At 34.8% G+C, this 24,487-nt stretch overlaps 1 protein-coding gene across 1 annotated transcript in view; it reads right to left on the bottom strand.

The window, feature by feature from the left end:
* The window catches only part of LOC135082857 (uncharacterized), a 155,775-nt gene extending 134,088 nt beyond the window's left edge, over positions 1-21,687 (bottom strand). Inside the window, exon 1 of the mRNA XM_063977617.1 lies at positions 21,495-21,687. The gene's annotated coding sequence lies outside the window, so the exon portion shown is untranslated. The remainder of the gene's footprint in view (positions 1-21,494) is intronic.
* Positions 21,688-24,487: the final 2,800 nt, after the last annotated feature.

Below are 24,487 nucleotides of genomic sequence, written 5' to 3'. Positions count from 1 at the left end.
CCTCCAAATCTTTGAAAATACTTACTTATTAGTATCTATACTTAAGTAAATCTGTAGAGAGGTCAATTCTGTACATGAAATATAATTTCAAAATAACTATCAGGGGGTGATTAGTGATCGATACTGATGCCAAAAATGCAATCAGTAAAATTATTGTGTCTGTCTGTCTGTCTGTCTGTCCGTCTGTATGTTCCTTATAGAAACAAAAACTACTCGACGGATTTTAACGAAATTTGGTATAATTATTCTTCGTACTCCTGGGCAGGTTATAGGATACTTAGGAATTCCCACGTGAACGGGAATTAACGGGAAAATCCTTTTGTATGAAAAATCTAAACCGCTTAAGTTAGACACTTTCAATTTGGCATGCAGGTACCTTAGTAAACTTAAAGCTTAGTTACACCAGGATATTGCAAAATTCCCACGGGAACAGGAATTAGCGGGAAAATCCTTTTGTATAAAAATCTAAACCGCTTAAATTAGACGCTTGAAATTTGGCATGCAGGTATCTTAGTAAATTTAAAGCTTAGTTACAACAGGATATTGCAAAAATCCCACGGGATCGGGAGTTAGCGGGAAAAAAACATTTGTATGAAAAAATCTAAACTGCTTAAGTTAGACGCTTGAAATTTGGCATGCACGTATCTTAGTAAACTTAAAGCTTAGTTACAACAGAACGGGAGTTAGCGGGAAAAAACATTTGTATGAAAAAATCTAAACCGCGTAAGATAGATGAAGGGGTAAAACGGGATCCACGCGTACGAAGTCGCGGGCGGCCGCTAGTAGTAAATAAAAATAAATTAAATAAATTATTGAAGCTAGGCTAGCTAGTTTTTGAAAAACGTCGCCTTGCAAAAATATTATACAATTTTATTTTTATAAATACCTACTTTTAATACTTTATTTACAAACATTATAAATGCCTTTGAAAGAACTTAATATTTAATATACCTACCACAATAATACTAAAGCAACGAAACTTATTAAATTATTTCACATCGGAAATAAGCAATTTACAATGTAACCGTTCAACATTAGACTAATACTAAAATACTTAATTGCACATAATTGAAGTGGCAATCGTAAACTCTAAATATAGAGTTTAAAATGGTTAACCATTGCATTACATTGTTAACCCATAGCGAGTTAATTAAGCCGGTCAATAAGAGTGCGTAGATAAATATCAAAAATAAACAGTATGTCTGGGTCTGCCGCTTACGATGCGCGGGCGCACGCGACTTGCGCACGCTATGCGCAATAAAAAGTAGTTCGGTAAGGCTACGCATGAAGTATGAAGTGATGCGAATGGTAGGTTTTTGAGAATTTTTGACGGATTTATGTACAGGTTCTGAAAGAAGACATTCAAACTAGAGGCACCATCAACTTGCCTGATTGAAACAGGCCTGACGCTTTTTTAATGCTGAACAAAGCAGGTATTTGACTGCGGGCGCTTTCCAGGGCGCTTATACACCGTCCACGCAAATAGCTTGCACTACCTACTTATCTTACCTATTATGAACTGGTGCTTAGAAGAAGTGGCGGAAGAAACTCAGTCACCTAGTGTTCGGGAAAGACGTGAATTCCAAGAGCAAGCAGTGAATTCCAGCCCTTAGCTATTCGCGTTATAAAAAAGTTCATCATCACATCAAGTCACTGAGGACCATCTACTGCATGCAGGAGCCTCTATAGGTAATATACCAGAGACAAATGAAGTGTTTGGCCTCGCTGGCTAGACGGGTTGGGGAGGCCTGATGTTCGCATATTTGTCTCTTAGTCTTACGACATTCGTGCTGGAAAGAGTGGGAGAGGTTCCATTCTGCACTGCCAAAAACTATGTTCTTCTGATTAATTTCGTTGCGGGTCCAATGACAGTTTAACTTTCCCCTTAGACAAATTTTATTACGGGTCAAGCTGCAGACTCTGGCTACACAGGAGTTACAGCCAAAAACTACATTGATTAAGTCCAGCTGTGATCTCAGATGTTAGCCCTTGGAAAAAGAACAACTTGTTCGTACTCAACCAACTACATGTAACATCAATTATGCACTATAGATGAACTATACTGACATTGTTAAGCGCATTGAACAAAGGATGCCGTGAGGTGTTGTGCTCAATTCTAAACGCTTTCCATTTCAATCGGAATGTGTTTTTGTACGGGAAAAGTTACATCAAGTACTTAGTTACTGTTCCACATTAGTTTAAAGTTAAACGATTTAGTGATAACCACACACAAATTCTTGGCACAATTTTAGAAGCCTAATGTCTGAAGAACATTGATCATCAGCCTACTCCAGTCTACTACTGGAGTTAAGTAGTCTATGCCTTCCTAAATTCTCTGCTATTCTCTTCTAAAGCTTTTAAATATCTTACCAACATTTTGACTCTATCTTGGGGTCTCATGAACTCTCATGGGGTATTTTTTATAAGGATTCTCTCCTGGCTACAGCCATTTAAAATCCTTCTATAGATCCTGACCCTTTTAGGCAGTGAATTTTTTTTTTGTTACTTTATTATTTACCTATTCTACTAAAGTTAGAAGTAGGTAGAGGTGGAGCATAGGTAACCACATTTTACGAATTTACCTATCATATTCACTTTATCGAAAATCATCAACAACCAGCCGATTGTGTATGAAAAAAAAGCTACAAGAACAATTTATAATGTAGCCATTTATCAACGCCTACCGTGCAAAAGTAAAGTACCGCACTACATTCCACAAGTATCATATGAAACGATTCTCCAGGTGTGAGAGATACTTTTTTTCGCGACCCCGAAAAATAAAACTTTATCCGTTCGCCATTGTTGATCCTTTTTAGCGCTGTCAGAGCTATCGGGGAGCAAAAAGTGCGCGCGCGCTTGTTTTGATGTTGCCAGTCTGAAAAAACTACGCGTTGATATTTTCTTGCCAAACATCTGAGCTTTTAAAATATTTGTACAAGGAAAATATTGTAACTATAGATGATTGTTATAAATCTCTATAAAACTATTAAGATTTCTTTCTTAAACACGATTTTAAAATGTCTGTTTTAAATGCCAATTTTATTAAACTACAAGTTAAATAATAACACATAATTATTAATCAGTCTCCTACACGACATTTTTTTAAAGTGATTTTCCCCCCAGTTTAATCATCTAGAAAAACTTCATGCTTGAAGTGTACCTCCTTGGTAATCACCGTTAGGTATTTTGCATTCCTTTAAAAAAAAAAACAGGAAGATAACTTAAATTATTTCACCGGGGTATTTCCCTGTCCGCGACTGGCAACACTGGAGCCGGCATAATAATCAGCAGCGCTGGAATGTCGCACCGCCTGCGGCGCGCGAAGAGCGATGGACTCCTCTCCGCTGGACAAAGCTGATCGCTGATTGAACTGAACTCTGATATAGATCGTTTCATCCACGAAGATGCGCCCCGCCATTCTTCCGCTAATGTTTGAGTGTTATCGTACACGCTAAATCATCCATGAGTGTACACGCACACTACAATAATGACGTTCGGATTGCTCGGATCAAACTCTCCGCACTCCGCGCTTCTCTCGACCAAAAATTGGTGGGGCGCGTCTTCGTGGATGAAACGATCTATATAGTATCGGACAATATACGATTCATCAGAGTGGACGGAATTAGGGAAACAATAACATGTTTGGTGAACTTCGAACTCCTCCTTCTGATTAATTTCGTTGCGGGTCCAATGACAGTTTAACTTTCCCCCGGGACTAACTTGACCTTCACTGGTTGGGTTTTTATTGGCGGTCCAGCTGTAGAGGCTTACACACGAGTTGCAGCGGTGGGAACTAGTCCCGTAACATGTTTGGTGACAGTCTCCCTAGAATTGATCAATTTTGCGGAACTTGTTATATTGTGTCAGAAGGTAATGGGAGTCCTAGTGGGGACTAATCACATTTCCACACAATCAGCTGTGATCTCAATTATTATAAAATGACAAGTTAGAAGAAGACTATTACTGGTATTTAAGATAATTTCAGACGTCCTAAACGTATTAATTTTCTTGCTCATCTTTTGCATCGAGCTTTGACCCTAGTGGAATTCGAACCCACAACCAGATACTTTGTAATCCAGTAACCCAACTACCAATGCAGGCGTCTTTGTGGAGAAATTATTAAAAAACATGAGATGAAATAATGCAATTACTTATTATTTAAGTTAACATGCAATTCAGTTTAACAGTTATTGCTCGAAAAAATTTTATGGGCCATTATAATGTCTTTGAGATTATAAAATTACCGTAATAACACTAATAAGATTTTGGTTTCGGTAATACCAATTATTTTGGAAGTAAGCTCAATATTTTACCTGAATTTTTAGGATCGTTTTGTAAACTAAAGTTTTTTTCGGCAGAAGAAATAAGATAATACTTTTTCTATGATACTAAAATATTTCTCTAATGATACTGTTATTACTACAAAAAAGAAAAGTTCATAATTATAGTGATTAGAACAATTTGAGATTATGAATTATGATAAAATAAAATAAAATATAATTTAAACGATAGAGATGATTATATTAAAAATTAATTCTCATAAACCTTCTAGCACTAACTATTGACACTTTTTCTCTCTTTCAAACAAATGAGCTAACGTAAAAACTTTTTCACTTTTTATTAATTAAAATAAAAGTTCACGAGGAATGTTAATTGTCATTTTATTTATGGTTTTTGCAGAAAAACCTAACTAACGACTCTAGAAACTCATTTATTTCGAGTGCATTTTTCTTGCTGAGTTGATTAACCCTCGCTGTACGAGGTGGGGTGTGACACACCCCAGTCCTTTAAAAATAGCCACAATTTTAAAAATTTGCAAGTGCTGAATTTTAAATTCTCAGTAGCTGGAATTATGACACTGCTGCTTCGATCAGCACTGCAAAATCAGTCCAGCGGTGACTACCAACTGAGTTACATGCCTTTAAAGTGCGTGTGGGTGTCACACACCCCACCTGGTACGGGACGTTGTTAAAAAGTTTAAAAAAAAATCTAACAGTTTTAGTGTAATTTATATATTTTTAGCTTTGTCAATTGAATAAAATTCAATACAAATATTATTTTTCGTGATTTTTACGGTATCTGAAGTTTTCAAGCACTTTTAGTCAAATGAGATGACTTTTAGTACGAATCTGGAAGTTTAGTACTGAGATCCGAAGATATATGAGGGGTGCCAAACCATAACGTTTTAAGTGCCACACGTACTGAAATACGTTTTATTGCAGTAAAACGTTGTATATGCCGGCGTTTACTTGTAGTTATGAGTTGACGGGTATCTAACGCCATCTAGCTTAAAATTTGTAAAATAGCATGCCATAACGTTTTAAGTGCCAAATAAGCTGCATAAGTCAGTTCATTCAAAATGTCAAAAAAAGATGACGCGTCTACGTCGCGAAAAAAAGGTGTTAATATAAATACCTACATGGAAAAAAACAATAAGAAAGCATTCTAGAAACAAGGGTTTATCGTATGTTAATACAAAAAATAAAGAAGTGAGAAGAGTTGGTCAATATGGGAATTCATTTGGAGGACGAAGGAAAGGGGATCATGTTTCTTTTGAATGAAACTGCTGGGCAAAGGGGTTCCAACGAGATCGCTTCCTGTCTTTACAAGTTTTTCACTCATAATGAAATAGGCTACACTACGCATAAAAAGAAATTAATTTTGTGGTCAGATAACTGTGGTGGACAAAACAAGAACCAAGCTGTACTTGCTATGTTCCTCGTTTTAATTGCCAAAGGTTATTTTACGGAAATTACTCATAAATTTCCTGTAAAAGGTCACACATTTCTCGCGTGCGATCGTGATTTTGCGATCATTGAAAAAGCGAAAAAGCGTGCAAAGCCATTGATTCCAAAAGACCTTATTGAAATTATTACAAACGCTTGCAAAAAAAATCCATTCGTGGTAGTGGATAATAAAACCTTTTTTGGTTGGATGAATCTAGCTAAAAATATGATTAATAACAAAAAGCTACAGATATCTTCGGCAACGATGATTCGCCTTACATCTGAAAATTTTGGTGTCATTTTTACAAAGAAAAGCTATGGAGAATTTGCACCTTGGATATCGACTCCAGTGCTTAAGCCTGGAATTACTAAGGCGAGTTTTGAGAAACTACGAGTTGACATGATCGAGACACCTGTATCTTTATCTGCCGAGAAAAAGAAAGACATTAGTGCCATGTTGCCGTATTTAGCCGGAGACAGCAAATTGTTTTATAAAAACATTTTAAAATAAAGATATTTAAAGTTGAGTAATGTGCAAGTAATAAAACACTTACAACGTTATGACTTGCATAAATAATGGCACTTAAAACGTTTTGTTCTTTTATTTTTTTTCAGAATTTAATTAATATTATTTCCTTGTTTTGAAAGAATACAAAAGTTGTGTTAAATTATGAGTAATAAATGATAATTCGATAATACATTCTTTTTTTATGGAAATGCTTTTTCTTTTTCCGAAAAAAATGTTTTTTGTATCTCCTGAAAATTTAACTTTCTGGCACTTGAAACGTTATGGTTTGGCACCCCTCATATGTGGACATACACTTATGGGCTACAATTTATAATTGGTGATACAATTTATGGGCTACTGAAATGGAATAACATATTTTATAAATAAATAAAATTGTTACGCTCCCATTTTATGCATTGAGCATACTCATTTTCTTTCATCAGAATTGTGGTAAATTGAAAACCGATGATGAAAACAAATATATACCCTTCCAGTTTTTAATTTACTTTTAAATTATAAGTAAATACTTGTACTTTGTTAAATAAAAACGGTTGTCATAATTAAAGGCACTAATTAAAAATTATACATAGGAAATTGATTCCTAAATTACAAGAACAACGGAAATTGTGTCTTTTTGTTTTTTTTATGATAAAAATGTTATAATACATATTTTCAGCTCAGAACATTTCTTAAACCTAATTAGCATACGTAAATAATATATATTAAATATTAAATTCCACCTAAAAAAATGTTGAATGAAAATTTTATCACTTTGTATATTGGGGTGTGTCATACCCCACCTGGTACGGGACGTAACTTTTAGTCACCTCGTACACGGAGGGTTAAACAAATTAATAATGGTATCTAGTTAAGATATTCCATATCATCGAGGAATCTTTAATCTTCTTAATTAAATGCAAAACGTAGGCCTACATGAGCGTACGCACTCGTAACAGATAAAAAAACGAAAAAGATTTGAGACCTATTTGCACTACACTAAACGGATGGCGGGAAAAAAATCAAAAAAAGAAAAAAGTCATGTCATTTCTTAACGAGACTGCCAGTGTTCAGAATAAATTATACGTTTTTTATTTCTGATATCGTAAGAATAAATCGTTTGATTATTTTTTCTGCCGACTAAAGGATCGTAGGAGATATTTTAGAGACAGATAATGTTGAACGTAGATTATTTTAGTACGTGGGAGGACCTACACGTGTGGAGTCATAATAAAATAAGAAAGATAGGGCTTAGTTTGTCTCATGTATTTAAAACAACTTTTGCATGCTGCTGTGCTTGGATTTTAATATTTTTCAGGGATTAAGTAAGGCTTTCGTACTTGAATATTATTGGGCCAAAATATTTCTATTATAACTACCTACTGCAATTTTTTTTTTCAAAGATCTCCAAACAATAGAATTAATTTCGCTTTACCTAAATTGGCAACATTTGCAAAAATAATGGCGCGCATTTAAAATCAAACAAATACTGAAAACATTGTTGTAATGTAACTTCTTTATTAGTTCTGTAAGTTTGTGTAAACTTAACGGTTAAAAGTTTTTATTTTGTATTCGCAAAACGATCGAAAGTGCTATTAAACAATACGAAATGCCTTAATTTTAAGTACTTATTCAGTGACAGAACAATTTGTGAACGTAATAAAAATGTCACATCAAGCTTTACACTGTGGTCTCTTATGTAATTGCAATAGAGGTTATTTTGCGACAAAAAAGTGTAATCTGATGTGATATTGCCTGTATCGAATAAAACAGTCACAGTCAGACAGTTTCGCGTAATCAATGGACCAACTAAGTAAATGCTTTGAATCATATCCATGTTGCAGACATATTTTCAATTTAGCTATTGAAATAATTTCCTTGAAACCTTTACAAAACGCATTTTAAAAAAAGAGAAAGATTTATTTATTTAAAACTTAGTACAAAAGTACAGAGTCAAGTAAAATTGAATCATTCCAGATTCAATTTTACTTACTTATTACACTATGTAAAACGGAGGTAAAGTTTGAATGTTTGCAGAATATAATCTCTGAAACTATAATTCGTAAAATTCTTTTAGAACTAGAATACTACATTATTTTTGTAAGTGACATAGGCTAATTTATTAAATCCACGCGGCCGAAACTGCGGGCAAAGGCTAATAATTTAAAATAAAATATATTACAGAACAAAGATACTTGTAATGCAGACTCAATAAATATTATTTGCATATCGATATTATAAAATTCAATTGTCTGGGATGTTTATTGGTCTGGCTTGAATTGACAATCACATTGTAGAATGTATGTAACTAAATACTAGTATAATATACTTAGTTGTTTTCTACAGGTAGGTACTTAGTTATATTTAAATTGCATAATAATAATTATTCAAAGATGTATGACCACATAGCAATCTACACAGTTCTAACAATATGTTTCAAGACAATGTATGAACTTTAACATATTTTTATCGAAACATGAATTTGAACTTCCCCCGAATGGGAATAATGGGAAATTTAGTGTAAAGATGAAACTAAAACTCCCATTTTCCTCAATTCGGGGGAAAGTCCTAAGATATTCTGTTTTTACGCAAATTTAGTCGACCATCGAATTCCAGATTCGCTAAATGGCATTTGGCTAAAGCTGCCAGTTTTAGGGATTGCCAACAAGTTCACAACTCGTCTTTGTTACAATTGGAATAAGTTTGTGTTCAAGTCAACTTTTTGGCCACTTTGGGTGCCACCCCAAGTAACATTTTACTCCATTTAAGAGTTCAATAGTCGTTCACATGTACTCCACAAGCTGTGTATGTCAGCTGTATACGAGCTGTATAGCTTGCTATAATGCTTTTATAGAACCAGTTTGGGCACAAATTAGACAGCTTTAAGTTCACTATGGCTGTACATTAGCAGTATAATAGCATTATAATAGCAGTTTAAGTAGTAACATCGTACTTAAGGCTGACTTACGGCACTATATGGGACGCAGTGTGAACCATACAACGTACGTGAGGACAATAAAGAGTAACAAGTGGCTAAATGCACAGCTTTCAAAGTTATAAAGTCCGACAAAAGTACTCCAATGCTACCTAAAGTTCACGTGTGTCTTAAATTATTTCCACATTTTAATATTAGTTTGGTATTTGTACGTGAGTGCCAAGAGGGAAACAACTCGGGCGGATAATCATTTATGCAAATAATAACACGGGTTTTAAATACTTAATAATGTTAATGCCATTGGGAATGCAACTTTATCGTGAAATGTATACATATTTACAGCTAAAATATTTACGCGCCTCTGTAAAAACGCGATATTCATTTTAAAATATTTAAAACTGGCTGAGAGGAAATCTACAATTTTCAGTTTTTGATATTGGATTGGCATTATAATTATATTACGGTAATTAATTATAACATGAAACCAAAACTCAATCGCTCTATCTGCGAATTTTGTGATAAATCTGCATTAATTTTGGAGATTTATTTGGTAAATATTTTAGGTTATGTAGAACAAAATGATGGAAATGAAATACGGCTATGTGAACTGTTATAACTCCAATTTAATGCGGTGAGCGTATATTAGGTTCACATGTGTTCTGTTAGAATGCTGTTATCTATATGAAGTTCCACATTTGTACCACTACAGCGCTAATGTCTATAAATTTATTCTAATGTGAACTTATGTACAGCTTTAAGATGTACCTAGTTCAGGTCAATTGTGTATCTTTAATTCTTTCAAATACTGAAATTTTAGAGATCCGCAATAAAAATTATTAATGTCCGTTAAATCGCCTAGCCCAGGTACTAATAGTCAAGTATGAATACCTAAAGCATCAGACGGTAGTGTTCCCGGTTTAAATTCGTTTATTATGCGAACCATTGAAACACTTTTGTACAGATAGTAAAAAAAGGTTATTTTAATTATCACAAACAAGTCCTACTACAGCTACTAGCTGTATAACAGTCTAAAACAAGTAAACATAACAGCCTTTGGCTTTATAAATGACCACGTGTGTTCTATTAAAATGCTAGCTCTATAACATCGTACAAGTAGGCCGTTAAACAGCGGTTGCCGTATCTCTACCCTCCTATAATGCTCTTAGTCAGATGGCTGACTAAAGGATAGTTGTTAGAGTATTATAACACCAACAATCGTATAAAAGTATAACTCTACACTAGTCTACACTCCTATAAGTCCCTTAGACAGGTATAGGTGTAATTAATTGCAATAATACAGCTTATACATCACGAGTGAACTGTACTAATGCTTTAAGTACACATGGGAACTAAATGTGAACTCTTAAATGGAGTAAAATGTTACTTGGGACGAACTATTTGAAGATATTTCAATTTTATCCGACTGCGCAAGAAACAGTATTATGTTTCTACTGTATAGCCATAAGACACTAAGTTCTCACGAATTACTATAGGAAATTACCTTAGCACAGACGGACAAATATGCAATAGGTATGTTAATTTCGACGAATGAACGTAGATAACAGTTAAGAACAGGTTTCACATCCTCACAGCTCGCTGCTGGCACAGTTTGATAAATTGTTAATTAGTTAATATGCTGTAATATTATTGTATAACTGCTAGAATCTAATTGAAAAGTCGATAGCAACCTGTTTGCCTACGCAGGTCTGGTTTCCACGATTTTCACCGTTTTAAATCTGCAATGTTATAATTTAAAAGATATTTTTAATGGAATATTCTGTTTGACAGTGCAAAACTGCATTTTTGATTTGCTCATCAAAGGCTCATCATCAGCTCTCTAACTGACCAGGGACAAACGGAGTATTTAGCCTATACTCCCCACGCTTTATGGTACCCGTCAGACCATAGAGAGGCCTGAAGTTCGCATATTTTGTCTCTATCAACTTTTACGACATCCACGGGATAATTGGGAGTAGTCTTATTCTACTCTGTCTGAACCACAAGGTATTTAACCCTAAAAGTACCAGCAAATGGAGACACAATAGTAATAAATGATTACTCGTGCGACCGCTTAAAGGGTGCCACGAGTTAACCCTTACAGAACCTTTACCGAACCTGAAACAGCCACTAGCTAAATACATTTAAAACTGCAATAGAGGCCCCGAAAAATGTTTTTGATTGTTGTCTTTTTTGCTCCTGCCACTGTTCAAGATGAGCAACAGAGATGGATAACGTCGAATTTATCAAAACATACAATTACTGCCCCTAAACGCTTTAAATGACTGCAAACCCCTTAATTAGGTAAAACCCAAGGCTGCAAAGACCTTAGGGTAAAACCGGTACAAAGTTGCTAATAATGGTAAAAATGTAGCGTTTAATTTCTTTATTTCTCACTTAACAAGTATATTTTTAAAATTACAAAGTTTTTGTTGTGTTATCTAGACCGCGATCGTTTTTTACTTTTAATTTTACTCGTGGTTTTTTTTAGCTCTACCGTACAGTTTTTTTTTAGTTTTTACAGGCAGTGGGAATATAATTCCCACCATGATTTGAACCTTATTGACTTGTCTTTAGGTCCAAAAACTATAAAAAAAAATTTGTTATTCTACTAGTTTGAATGCAAAAATCCTAATAACTAGTTAGTTTACTATTTGTCCAATGCCCCAAACTAGCTGCACCAAGTCACTTGTCACGCTCCGAGGTTCAACGGCCTCGTCTCGAAAAAACCGGACTTTTACGATTCACCGCGATAAATATAATACAATGTATTTTATCGGACGCCAATATTACTAAATTTACGGTCAGGTAAATAAAGATTAACACGTTTTGTCTTCTTCCATCGCGTGGGTTCAGCTGAGGTAACAATATGTCACAGTTTTTGCATCACATTCCACCGGCTGGTGTTGCCGCATATCGATAGTATATCGATGTAATCGATTAGTTTATCCTCAAATAAATTTAATCGAAAAACTGCCCTACCATCTAAGAGTACTCGAACTCTACATACAGCAGTTCTGAGGCTTTTAATTCTATGTATTAAAATCAATCAGATTTGATTCTCCAGGTATAGGTTCTCCTTTGAACTGTGACACAACTACTACCTACTACAAGATTACATTTTTGTTGCACAATATCACTTAACTAATCAAAAGGTACAGGGACTATTCCCACCTCTCTTTCCCACCGCTGCAACTCCTGTGTAGCCAGGATCTACAGCTTGACCGCCAATAAAAACTCGACCAGTAAAGGTCAAGTTTGTCCCGGGGGAAAGTTAACTGTCATTGGATCAGTAACGAAATTAATCAGAAGGTACAATCTCACTTAAGCACAATGTATATTATAGCAAGATGTGCTGCCTCCCGTATTCGTATCCCTTCAACCATCATTTTAGCCAATAGTCCACCACTGAACGTAGCCAAGACAAACCCTTAGAACCCCCAAAAATGGTGATCTCTCGCATTTATATACAGCTAGTAACTGCCAGCTTTCTTTTCAAAATTGTCGATCCATCGAACAGTCATGCTTATCATGTTTACGTTAGGTGTGCTCCTCAGTGTGCTCACTAGCAAGTGCGTCAAAAAGTTCTATGAAGATTTAAGTGCTTGAAAATAGCTGCTATAAGCAGTCGCTAGCGAGCACACCTAACGTAAACTCATAGTAAGCACGAGGACGCCCTAATAACGTTGCTGATACGTTCTCCACTAAAAATATTCCTTCAATAGTTAGATTGTTAATATATTTAACCGACGCACATTTTTATCGCCATAATAAATGATTCATGATGCATTTCAAAATACCATTGACCTTGCGTGGTCTCCGATGCATAACAATTCTATTCGTTTCCTTTTAATGCAAGATGAATGAATCCGTTTTTAAAGGACATTCACATGAGTTTTGTATTTGTTGAGCTAAGTAGATACTATGTGATGTGCAGACCTCCTACAAAATAATATGGAGTTCTTCTAATTCATTTTGAATACATTTAAGTCTAAATATAAAAATTTTAGGGTAAGTTGTGCCACTCACATTTTTTGAAGCATGAAAATCAAATGGATTGTATGACGTAGTATTACGTACTTACGTATAGTAGCTATAATCGTTATAATATGTCGTTCATTTGGAACATGGATTAATTTGTCAAGACTTTGCCCTGTAGAACATTTTAATGAAGCTTACAAATCTCTTTAAAAAGAAAAATCCTATCCTAACCTCAGTAACTTTTGTGCAAATTAACGAAAGGATTTACAATCTTTACATCATTTAAGAGCGCCTACATAGCGAAGGATAGTAATTAGGCGAGTAATTCGGCGGTCAGTGAGTAATAGACGTCTGTCCATGTCACGACTGTGCGTAGGCGCAGCCAGAATGTGTCGTGGACATGCTAGGCTGGCTCTAAAGCCTTGTTCGCACTGGTCGAGTCATTTAGTCAAGTAAGGCCCAGAACAGACAGTGAAACGCAACTGCAACGAAACTGCAACTTTCTGATGATTCTGATGAATGAAACTGAAACTGAAAGTTTCAAACTGGTCGCGTCATGTTTGGTCTCTCAACGGACGCTATGGCAGAAACTTAGATGCAACTCAAAAGTAACTAGCAGTTGCAGTTTCGTTGCAGTTGCGTTTCACCGTCTGTTCTGGGCCTAACACGCTTTAGGTCTTGCAACTCACGAAGGCGAGTGAGCGTTACTTGTGTGTGTACGTGTACATGCACCTAACGATGGTGAATTGTCTATCAAAACTTTTGAAAAACGAACAGTAGCGAGCCACCACACATGTAAAGCTCACTCGCCTTCGTGAATTGCAACAACTACAACTAAAATTCTCGCTACTAACCAAAAAACCGTTCGCACTTTAGTAGAGTATTTTAGTCAAGTAGTTACTTGACTAAAATACTCGTTACTGACCAAAAACCATTCGAACTTTAGCCGAGTAGGTACAGTTTACAAATAATTAGTGGTTTTATTTGAACTCTACTAAACCACCCGGTTCGGACTCGTGACGCGTGATGGGGGGTGCTATTCACCTGTCAAAAAAATACAACAAAATGAGTTGGCACGACTAAACAATTTAGTAGCCTACTCGACTAAGTTCTTGGTGTTCAGACACGTTTAGCTACTAATTTTCTCGCTACTTGGCTAAGTTACTCTTACCGTCTCTAGCATGTACATTCTAGAGAGCTTCAAGTTTGTCATAAAGCATCCTCACCTATTTTTAAGGGCAAGGGATATATAAACAAGAAATACTAGACTTCCAAGCAGACTTGTAATAAATTTTTCTCCAAAAACCTCGCTATACAAAAAAAGCTGCTACAGTATGTGCATAAAAATTTATAATAAAATCCCAGAGATATTTAAGACAGGGTCAACTAATGCAATAATACGAAACCTCAAAAATTGGCTGATAGACTGCTGTATCTACAACATTAATGACTTTTTTAATGACCATTTTGCATGCTAAAAATGTAGGTAAGCAGAATAGTAAGCACTGTGCAAATTATATTATAAGACCTCATATTATGTAAAATACCTATTCTATGCAATAAATGTTTGAATTTGACTCAACTAGTGAGAACAAGGCTTAAGAAGTTAAGATCCGTGTTACAGACGAAACTCAACATTCGATTCAATCTAAGACATAAAGCTTTAAATTGCTTGAATTTCAATACTTAAACCAATCATTACAGACTAGATGGACTTTTATTGGCGGTCAAGCTGTAAATCCTGGCTACATAGAAGTTGCAGTGGTAGGAACGAGAGGTGGAAGTAGTGCCAATCTCATGATTGGGATTCTCTCAGAAACTACGTTTGATTGGATTGAATCGGTTTTAAGAGTTTTTTTTAAGTATTTAATGTTGTTATTCGCAAACAAAATAAGCATGACTCTAAAATTTGTTCAAAAAGTATAATGAAGCGAGAAGCTTTTTTTATGGGACAGGAAACAAACGAGAAGATGGATCACCTGATGGTAATAATTAAATAAAATTAAATACAATCAATAGCACATCCAAACCTACATTTTTAATGCAAAAAAAATGCTCTTTTATGATGCCACAGCATGACGTGCACTCACGTCGTCCGTTCGAAGCGAAACTTTGTAAAACATATTTTTTTTGTTACATTACATAGGTTAAATAAACAAATCTAGATCAATAATATCACTACACGTTATGTAGGATGCGCTTGCGATTTTTCCGGCCTTTGGCCTCACTCACGTCCTGTCTTAAAGTAGTTTCTAGGCCAAGTAGGTCAGAAATTAGCATTCGCTAAACGTATACTCTATAATTTGTGAACTAGACATTTTTATATCTTATACTCTACTTTTTGTCTAGTTGTTGGTTAAAATCTGAAAAATACGATATTTTAGCTTATATCTTATCAATCCGTTTAATTCATGCGCACTTACAAAAAAGGGATGAATACAATTTGAGTTTGTTACTTTTAGAATTGAGTCCGAAATGAGAGACCCTCAATTAGGCTGAGTTGCACCACTTTGTTTTAACCGTGACTTTAACCTTAACCGGTGTTTTTTGCATGGAGTTTGACAGATATTTGACGTTTGTTAAAGTTAAAGTAAGATGGTGCAACCCAGCCTTAATCAAGGATACGTCTTAAATGTCATGTTTGACAGTTATGACAGAATTAAAACTGCACATTGGACAAGTTAATCCTAAAGAAGTCAGGTTCATTTGCCTGATTGCACACATCCTAAAAATGGTCAGAATCACCATCATCCCACACAATTTTTATTTCAAACTGATCGGAAAACAAACCCACTGCCTTAATAAAGTGAATATACGAACTTCATTCACTTTAACTGTTAAAAATGGCGGCGATTTGTTTTTATTTGATCATCTTTAAAAAGGTAAACATGCAACCGGTTTGGTAAACTGGGTTTGAGATAGTATTATGAAACGAAGTTCAAACTCGATTCAAATTCAAGCGTGAATTTAGGGTAAATGGGACAAACACAGCCTGCATGAATCCTTTCTTGAGTTTGATGAGGAATTGAAATTGTACTCGTATTGTCTTATCAACCAAACATTGGCATAATGTCTTAGGCTTAGTTGCACAATCTTACTTAAACAGTACCTTACACAATAACCGGTATTTTTTGTGTGGAGTTTGACAGACTTTTGAAGTTTGTTGAAGTTAAAGTAAGATGAATGAAGTTAAAGCAACTCAGCCCTAAGGCTGGGATGGATGGATAGATTAAAAAAATATTTACGTATCAATTACCGATAGTAGCAACTTACCAGTAATATTTCAAATGTAATCATAACGTTAGACAGTAAACAATCATTTTATACATATATCTAGGTATTTGTTAGTCTATAAGAACATAATTTCTGCGAAACGTACAACATTTTTCCTGTGAAATGCTGATCTTTCCAAATATCAAGGTTATTATTTGTTGAGATATTGACTTCCTATGTTCTTAGGAATATTATTAATTCGGAATTTCCTAAGAATATGCACAAAGCTTATTTATTGAAATCCCCACTATTTAAACCTGGGGCAATGACAAGTACATATCAAAGTCCACATGCCATTTCAACATAAATAATTCATTTAAGTATATTATTAAAAATGACCAGGTTTTTTGCGATACGCCACCGTTGCAAATCAAAAATGGTTGCGGTTGTAAAATTAATATTTTTACAAACTTTTAATTGCATTCATTGAATGGTCGTCGTCATGGTTTTTATAAAAATATCTACTCTGTATGTACGAACGTGCAACATAATTCATTAATAATATCTTGGATATGTATGTAAAAAATAAGTGTACAGTGCTGGATGAATGTTTTTGTAAAAAAATATAGAGAACTTTTGGATATTTATTTTTTGTTACAGAAAAGTTTCTATTGTCCTTTATGGGGACGAGTACATAAGCAATTTTATGTTTAACTTAGGTAGGTTCCTGTGGAAATAACATGGATTATTTGTAAACAAATTACTAATAATAGTACTAAAATAAAAATGAAACAAGCCACATTATTAAGAAAAAATTTAAAGATGTAACCAAAACATATCTCAAACCAGTATTTTTATCTTATTGATACGCAAATGCTTAGTTTTTTATATTTTTCCATAGTGTTATCGCAAAAGTATACAGTCACAGGTCGTTTCCCTCTAATGACTCTAAAATATTTGGAATGAGTCAGTTTATTGAATTTTATTTTCGTCTGGTGAGGTGATTCAATTATTTGCTTTGGATGATAATCGATTTTTAAAACCAAATTGAAATCAAAATCTATACTTATAAATTTTATTTCAGCTTAAAACTTTAATTTAACACATTTAATGACAACAATCTACTGGTGTCCCAAATAGGACTAAAAGCTACTAATGCGGTTACAGGTTCAACTCCCGCTAGAAGCAAAAGCTATTGTAAAAGTAGTAAGATACATAAATTGGTACAAAAACATTGAACAAATAAATAATATGAGTATTCTTTTTTTATGTCTGAGTAGGTAGGTACATTCGTACAGTCTGGTATTGGCGAGCTACTCTTAGGCTGAGTTGCACCACCTAACTTTGACCGTAACTATAACGTTAACCGATGTATATGTATGGAGTTTGACAGATTTTTGACGTTTGTCAAAGTTAAAGTAAGATGGTGCAACCCAGCCTTAGTTAATCTTTATTAATTTTTTGGCATTTTTAAATACGGCAAAGAATGCCTTATGGCCTTTAGTTTTCCTTTTAAACAATGTTAAGGAAACAAATCTGAGCCAACCATCAAGGCTTGGACCATAGCGTTTTAACTCCCAACATTATTTTTCTTCAAAGCTATCTATGCTTAAGCAACAATGTTGGTAAACTATTACACGATAAGAACACGTCCACATCCATATTTGGACCGCAGATGTGTCCTATTCCTATCCAATACTTTCCAGTACAAAAACTAACTAGACTTGTCGAGTGTAAGCTTAGATAATGTTGAGAAACGGGTTTGATAATATACTTCTCAGGACTTATCAAGTAGAAGAAATAAACACGTTTTAGGACGATTAGGAAACAATAAATATGTAAATACGCAGCTAGACAACGATAGTGTTTGGTTTTGCAAAATAAAGGACATTGACAGCGAACTTTCTGTGTATGAAAAAGCGCTTTTTAAAAGCCTACTTGCAAAAAATAAATGAGTTTTATGAGTTTTATCAGATTTTTTAAGTGATTAGAATAAACCAAGTTTTATCTCATCAAGGATTTCCTGAAGAAATTTTCAAGGCGAGAGTGAATACTGAATAGTCACTTACAGGGCTGTACCATCCTAGACTGCATCCCACTTAACACCAGGTACGATTGTGGTCAAATACCTGTCTTGTGATGCATAAAAAATATAAAGATCGTTGATAACTATACTTTTGTATAGTATTGTATATGCAGCTCAAGTCTATTGGCGAGTGCTATACTCGTAATTTAGTACTTTTTTTCATTTATTTATTAAATAAATAAGTATTTAGTTACGTTATAAATGTAGTTAATTGGGGACAAACCATTGGGGGACTAGGACACTAACCTGTAATACACAGTCTTTACAAAATTATGTTAACTTGACTTACGAGACATAAAATCCCAGGTCAAATACATGACCCAAGTTAGACCCAGGTCACAATCTATTTATTATGCTAGATCATGAGGTCACAGGCACAATGACCCTGATGCGCTAAGTGGTTCATAGATCAATGATAGATCAATATTTATAATAGTTGCAATTTATTTATAAACTAGGAAGGTCACTCACTCATATGACTAAATTAATACGAATCAAAAGAGAGAATCCTTTGTCATATTTAGCTGAAAGACAGTCAGCGTCAGTTACAGAGGTTCTAACTGATTTTCGCCCGTCTTCACAAACATTACTATGAGGTCTCACAGTGTGCGTGGAGCATAGGATGACACATGAACCAATCACAAAGCTCTAGCTGTACGCTCGATTTGCTGCTTACTTAAGCAAGCATACTTTTTGAATACCTATGGGCGTTTGTTACAGATCTGTGGCTGAGTTGCAGCACCTTACTTTACCCGTAATTTGTTTATTAAAGAATGCCTGGGACTTTCGCTTATCAAATTAAAAGTAAAAGTGTTTAACCATAAAGATTCCTAAAGGATTTTATTGATATACTCGTAATTAATTACATTAATTAAGTCTGTGAGAAACTTTGCATTAGCAAAATAATTACACCTGCGTGACTATAGTTTTTGTTGATTACTGGTATTGATAATTAAGTAGGTATCAATATTAAATCTCGCTGTTTTTGCTTAGATATAACTTGTAGCAGAGTAAAGTTTTTTCTATGGTTGTAGGTACCTTTTGTAGGTGATCTCAATTCTACATAAAAACTGTATTAGTTTATAATTATACAGGGTGTTCCAAAATTAGCATATCACACTGACACTGGAGGTAGCTGGGCCTAAGACGCATCGAACAAACCTAATGTTCCTAGAAAAGTTTCATAACTTTTGAAATACTTACGACCAATTTTAGTTATTCATGCCCATAATGGACTTAATAGACTGTTCGATGCATTTTAATTTTGAAAAAAATTGCGCTCATCTACTCCTGGAATCAGTGTGACGTGCTAATTTTGGAACATCCTGTATATTCGAAGTTATAGTGAGTACGCTATACGAGACAGTAAAATAATTTAGTTTTTATAAACATTACGAGACAGTAAAATAATTTGGTTTAGTTTCTTATAAATACATAATTATTAGAAATTGATATTGTTTATTAATTAATATCTATCGCATATTTCTTACTTCACTTAACAAACAACTCGTGCATAATTGCTAATTACCTTTCTCTACATATAATTATGAATTTTCCAATATTACACCATTTCTCATTCTGCCTAGAAAAGCAATGGAAAATTTATCTACAATTTCAGCTCGAATTTTCGTTTTGGAGATGACTCTACATATTTTTATTTTCGTAATGCCAAAATAACTGTTCAGAAAGTTCTTTTATGAGATAGAAACAAATATGGAATTTTCTGGAAAAAAATTTAAGTTTATTTTGAGTAGGTAACTCTACATTCATATTTACCTATAATCTGCCCAGTCCTGAACCTGCTTTTTACCTGAGTCTATCCTTTAGAAATCTTTTTCAGCTTTACCTGGACTTTGACTAGACTCTACATATTTTACAAAGTGCATAGGTATTTTACAAAAAGTCCGCACTTGACTGATATCTTTTTCAAACCTGTTTCAGTTTTACCTGGATTTAAGACTCTACATATTCAGGTACTAACCGAAAATCTGCCCATTCCTAAACCTGCATTTGATTAAGATCCTTTTCAAGTATATTTCAGCTTCACCTGGATTTCACTCTACATATTCAGATACTTACATAAATTACCTAAAATCCGCCCAGTCGTAAACTCGCTTGTTTGACTGGCAGGTCAATTAAAAATGCGAATGCCAAGTCCGGAATCTTAGGCAATAGAGACAAAAGCTCTACCTACTCACTCAGGTCATATTGGCGCGAGCTTTTGCTAAAAGGTTTCTAAAGCTCTACCGCTCGTTAGTGTGGATTCTAGGTATATTTTCATTGTATTTCTGAGTTTTTGTGTTCACTTTAGTCGGTAGTACCGCTGAACTCTACATATTTGTTTGGGAATTTTCTGGCACAGAACTTAGAGCTTTTCGAGAACATTGGTAGAACTTTTTAGCTTGTTTGACACTTATTCAGAAGCACATAATATAATCCTATTTCATGTTAAGTTGATATAAAATAATCCAAGGTAAGTTATGTGTAGGCTAAGTAATACTGAGTACTTACCTACAAATACAAGCTTTAAATGAAAAACTTTAACTCAAGTTCGCTGGCATATTAAGATTGGATTTGAAACTTAACTTACCGATGAAGTAGGTATACGTAATAGCTATAGTTAAAAGATTTGCACAAGCCTTAACTGTGGTCGTCCTTCAAGCGATAAGTTTAGCTTTAGCTAACTCCGATATAACTCATTGTTATAGAACTGGTCCAAATATCTACATACACAGCACCGGAGCTGTCTGTCCGACATTCACATTTTCTTCAGTCGCCTGGCATTCCGCTAAAGTTGGACAAGGCCGAAGAGATTTCTTGAATGAATACCACATAAAAAACTCAACAAAACCACAATATCAGCATCACAGAACGAGCACCAATAACAAATTTAATTTTCAATTGCACAATTGTTGACAAATGGTCTCTGGGTCCAGAATGCGAACCGCCTTGCAAAAGTTTGCTGCTCAACCCTTTCGAAAAGAACTCGGCTAGATAACCGACTCGTAGAAACAGAGCCCTTCTCAATTCGGCCGCGTAGCGAGCGCTTACCTTTACAGAAACTGCGTGTTTTGGTGTCGCATTTATCCTTGCACTGTACTATAAACACATATGTTCATAAAACTTTATTTGTCACGGTAAAATCGTTAGGCCACCACTGAACACTGCCCGAACGCACGGCGATTAATTTTTGTCACTGAGCGGAGCGGTTGGCAAGACGTCCGCGCCCCACGACGTCTCACGCATAACTGAGAGCGGAAACTGGCTTGGCAAGTCAGCGGCGCCCGCGCAGCGAACGGATGGTCCGGTTCACGCTTGCGTTTCGTTACCTCGCCTTTTGTCATACGAATCGGTCTCACCTCTTACGTGGATTATGCAACGGATTTTAGTATGATGAGTGATATACCGTGTTGTATTACTATCAATTTGTGTGAGAGTGTGAAATTCGGTTTATGTTAACAGAAGTGATGTAGCAATATTGCCGCTACTGGGCTGCGGTTACATAAATAAAAAGTCTCTAGCTACCCTACGATGAACTTTTCGAGTTGCGTGACAAAAAGTGGACTCTACAGGCACGCGGTCTCTGTCTACCAGCTAATTATTGGCTATAGAGACGTACAGCTGATATGAAACAAAAAACTCGTCTTGCCCCGGGAACTACCTTAGGTATAACATCACCTTTGATGGTAAACTTTCAAGTTGTTATTAAGTAATAACGACTTCTAAATAATAATATAATTGCGTTATATTTAGGTATGAAATTAATGTAAAATAACATACCTACTTAACTTAAGTAGGGCTATGCAGTCAATTGTTCTTCGATTCTACCTACATTTTGGAATGAGTGTGTTAAGCACAGAAACGTACAATAGAAAGAGAGAAGTCGTGGATGTACTGTAATAATCCCAATTCACTGTTATAGCAGTTCTATTATAAAAACTATTAAAGCTCACCCACTAAAGTTCGGTAAATTAATGCAGAATGTATAAAATTAATAAAGGGCGTGTCTGTTAAAAATCTGTACCTACATATAAAAAACAATGTTAAAAATTATTGACATTAGAACTTTTCTTATTATGAGCAGAGTCGGATCCATTTCTGGAAAATCACGTAGGTATAAGACTTAGAAAACTCTTTTTGAGTAAAAAAATAAAGTCCTTGTGAAAAGCCGAAAAAGATATGACCTTATTACGTAATGCTACATTAATTTTATACTTCAGTTACAATACTTTTAAATCATGAATCATGAACACTGTTAAATCATGCGCTATGTAATGAAACTTCCTCGCGTTTTAGACGCTCTATTTAGTAACGTGCGCGTGCGCCGGTGGCATCGATCATGGGGTTTATGAGTTTCACTTGTATTACATAATGAGATGCGAAAATATACTAATATATCAGTTTACAGAGCGTTTTATATGTAGAGTTTAATGTAAACAAGAGTTGAAGTAGATTGTTGAAGATTAAATTAAAGAATTACGAGCAAATCACAGACCTAACATGTTGATCTAAAGTTGTCCAATTTTTACTTGCAAAATTAGAGCGTCTTTTGTAGAGAACTACTTACTACTGTCAAACGAACGGTTCATGATTACATTCAACTAAAAATTTCAGCATCCCATGTAGTTGTCATAAGAACAGTATCTAATTTAATAGGTAATTTAGTACATAACAAGAATTAAAGAAGATTGATGAATATTAAAGATTTACGATAAAATTAAAGAGATATGTTACGAGCAGCTACAGAACAACAACGAGCCTTTTTCCTTTTATAAGTCGGTTAAAAATTGGGACCCCAGAAAACCTTGCGATTCATTTCATACAATAATATTGCAACTCTACGATAACAGTCATAGCTTCAAAAGCTAAAAGCTTATCAGCAACCCGCATTTTTCTTTATCACCCGCATTGATGATATTCATCATGAAACATCGTAAACTTTGTTATCTGTTAGAAAAAAATACTTTTAAGTACAGTAACTATTAGAGAATATCTACAGAAACTTTTGTCCTTAGCACGAAAGTGCATCGTTATGCACGCAGGAAGATTTAATGAAGGCTACTGACAACGCCACTCTTGTAGCGGAGTTTTGGGCTATACAGTGTAGGTTTGTTGTCGACGCGACAAGAAGTGCATCGGTTACCATTTACCATAAATAACTACAAATCATGTAAACGAAAATACTAATTTTGTAAATTATTATGTGTGACAAAGTTTTATCTTCTCTTTAAACGACACGCGTGTAGTTTGTCGACTAAGTACAACTATTCACAGGCTTTTCCAACTGTACCCTTAGATTAATAATATTATAATAAAGCCTATATGGATAGTAAGCTCAATAAAAGTGAGGTACTTCAAACTAGACCACTTGCTTAGGTTTTCTTATGACAAGATAACAATAGATGACATTTATCTATAATTAAGTACTTATATGGATTATTCCTCACATCAAACGAACCGCTTTAATGAAGACTATACATTTAGGCTTTATAAATCTAAGACTTTACTCTGAGGAAACATCAAGGCTGTAAAAATATAGACACTGTACCCTAAACAAACAAACTTAATGGACTACTTTTTATAAAACTTTAGGCTGACTAACTCTACATCTAAAACTAGACGCCATCTATCTAAGTCCTAACAGCTTCAAATTACGTTTACTTACATAGGAAATAATGAGATTCCGTGCATAACTTTTGCATAACCCTTACGTGTTGTTATCGAATGGTTCTGTACAATTTGTTCTTAATTAGCTCATTTTGCAATTATAATTATGCGTGACGGACTTTCTTTAGTATTCTCGAAATAGAAAGGTTACTTTGTATTACGAGTTTGATTTGTTATTGAATAGGAAATAAGTATAATCATTTATTTTTTCTAGCAGGCAGCGCAGTCAGCAGTCGCTGACATAGCCCAACGGATTAGCAAGCTGAAGTGGCAATGGGCAGGGCACATAGTACGCAGAACTGACGGCCGATGGGGCAGAAAGGTTCTGGAATGGAGGCCGCGTACCGGAAAACGCAGCGTGGGACGTTCACCTACAA

The sequence above is a fragment of the Ostrinia nubilalis genome, chromosome 22 (assembly GCF_963855985.1).
Source record: "Ostrinia nubilalis chromosome 22, ilOstNubi1.1, whole genome shotgun sequence".
NCBI classification, from domain to species: Eukaryota; Metazoa; Arthropoda; class Insecta; order Lepidoptera; family Crambidae; genus Ostrinia; species Ostrinia nubilalis.
The sequence above is the reverse complement of the archived record's forward strand: the minus strand, read 5'-3'. Positions and strand labels throughout refer to the sequence as shown.